The sequence below is a fragment of the Sinohyriopsis cumingii genome, chromosome 12 (genome assembly GCF_028554795.1).
Source record: "Sinohyriopsis cumingii isolate HCF-2022 chromosome 12, ASM2855479v2, whole genome shotgun sequence".
NCBI classification, from domain to species: domain Eukaryota; kingdom Metazoa; phylum Mollusca; class Bivalvia; order Unionida; family Unionidae; genus Sinohyriopsis; species Sinohyriopsis cumingii.
The window spans coordinates 26,281,551-26,284,571 of NC_142972.1; positions in this window are offsets into that span (position 1 = coordinate 26,281,551).

A 3,021-nucleotide genomic window follows, 5' to 3' on the forward strand; every position below is an offset into this window, starting at 1 on the left:
GTAGGGGCTTAATTGTATATATTACATACTGATTTGTTAGTATGGGCTTAATTGTATATATTACATACAGAGATATTTGTAATGGCTTAATTGTCGATATTACATACTGACATGTTTGTAGGGGCTTAATTGTATATATTACATACTGATTTGTTAGTATGGGCTTAATTGTAGATATTACATACTGATATGTTTGTACGGGCTTAATTGTAGATCTTACATACTTACATGTTTGTACGGGCTTAATTGTCAATATTACATACTGACATGTTTGTACGGGCTTAATTGTAGATATTACATATCGATTTGTTTGTACGGGCTTAATTGTAGATATCACATACTGATTTGTTTGTATGGGCTTGATTGTAGATATTACATACTGACATGTTTGTACGGGCTTAATTGTAGATATCACATACTGATTTGTTTGTATGGGCTTGATTGTAGATATTACATACTGACATGTTTGTACCGGCTTAATTGTAGATATTACATACTGACATGTTTGTACAGGCTTAATTGTATATATTAAATACTGATATGTTTGTACACGCTTAATTGTAGATATTACATATTGATTTGTTTGTACGGGCTTAATTGTACATGTTACTTATATGTTTGTACAGGCTTAATTGTAAATATTACATACTGATATGTTTGTACGGGCTTATTGTAGATATTACATATTGATTTGTTTGTACGGGCTTAATTGCAAGGCGACATTGCTAACATGTGTTGTGCTCGAGAAATAAAGTACTTCGGATTGACCCAAAACTCTCAAATTACTACATTCAAATGATTATATTCTGGATAATACATTTTTAGAGTGGAACAGGGTTAAACAAATCGGAAGATCGGAGGGTCGGTGGCATAATGATATTTTGTATTTGTTGAAGGTGGGGATTGGAGGGTGGTCTAAGTGGGTGGACTGTAATTTGAGAATTGGCGTGCTAGTGGTCCAAGTTATTTTTTTGTTGTCAAATTCATTTTAACATGAAGAGGATGGAGTTTTTGTTTGAATCCAAAAATGTGACGGTATGTGGGTGGGATTAGGATATTAATGTTTGACAAAATATTGGAGGATAGGAGGGTGTTCAGTAGGGTGTTGGTGGTCGGGATAAAAAATGGATAGGCGGTTGGGTGGACCAGGACATAGATTTTTATCACTAAGTGATAGAGACTTGTGTCCAGTGACTTGTTGTATTTAAAATAATTAAGTTTAAACTGATGATGAGTGACGTCAAAGAAATTTACAAGAGAGATGGGAGAGCAAAGTTGGACTGACGCACCGGGATACATAGATAGTTCTCTAGCGGAGTTGGACAAGTCCTTATATTTAAATCTGATTTCCCCGCAGGGGGTTAGGGTGGACATCAAAGCCGTCAGATTGACACTGAGGGTATAGGGTGACTCATGCGGTTACATATTATATCATTCTTCAGTGTGTATTATAATTCCTGTGACAGCAAGACTAATATTCTCTCTCTCTCTCTCTGTCTCTCTCTCTCGTAAACTTGCCATTTCAACAGAATTATCAATTTCACCTTGATGAGAGAGACTGAATTATTCCCCATTTCCTGGAAAGTTATAAATATATGATTATGGCAAAAAGGATGTGAACAGAGTCCTACTGCGAGATCATTGGATGTTTCAAAGACACGTCCTTAATCATTAATACAAGGCAATATTTTACAGCTCACACTGAGCGAAATTTTCCCTCATATGATAATCGGTAATTTCTATTGACCCCTGTACCACGAGGAAGTTCCTTTGTAACGTATACTGTAACATTTACAAAGCAGGTAGTATGTCATAGTTGAAAGACCCACCCTGGAATACACGCATACAGAAAAAGCGGAATATTTATTTCACACAGGTATATTAGTTAAGGTACAATGTCGAGCTCGTAGTTCTAAGTGAATGCCAGAAATTTTCATATTAACCAAATACAAGATATTGATATCTGACTATGAATAGGGTAAGTATATACATGGGCATAAAAGTACGTGTATGATATATTCGTCAGACAATACACTGTAACAACTTTATTTTGAGAATTTAAGTACAAGGTCATTACTTTCATGGAATAAAAGAGTTAACTTTAAGAAAATTTAGGATCCTTTTCCGACATGTCACTTGAAAGTGTTTTACGAGTTGTGAGAGGAGTATATGTATCTGAATTGGTCATTTCAATGGATAACTTAAAATGAGAATCTATGCAACTAAGATTTTAACTGGCTTCCTTTGTTGTTGCTTAAGCTTATGTAACCAAGATAAGCTGACAATCACTATATTTTATTTATTGAAATGACGCTAATGATAGATTTATAACTTTAAACAAAAAATTCCAAAATTATTTGTAATAAATAAAATTATACTTTATGTGATTATCAGTGGACATCACTCACATAGTGACAGGATATTTCATATCGTTTAGCGTAAACGTTTGGTCAAATGTCTTCATTTGGATCAGTATACATTTTCAAACTAAACATGCCAATGGATAATGATGATGACGACGACGACGACGACAAACATGAATTCATTCTGATACCGATATCACACATTTACTTCCAGAAAAACCTCAAAATTAAGACCACTAATCAATATTTAGTAAATTGGTCTTGACTGAGAGGTGGTTAGATCTCAAAGGATATCCTTACCGTTCTACAAAGTAAACGGGCGATGACCGAATATTACTGCACACAGGAAGTGCTTTATTTCCAGGGATGATTCCTATTGACGGTTTAAGTGCATAAAATTTACTTATTTCCAGAGATAATTACTATTGACGGTTTAAATGTGTGCAATTTACTTATTTCCAGAGATAATTACTATTGACGGTTTAAATGTGTGCAATTTACTTATTTCCAGAGATAATTACTATTGACGGTTTAAATGTGTGCAATTTACTTATTTCCAGAGATAATTACTATTGACGGTTTAAATGTGTGCAATTTACTTATTTACAGAGATGAGTCCTATTGACGGTTTAAGTGTATAAAATCTACTTATTTCAGG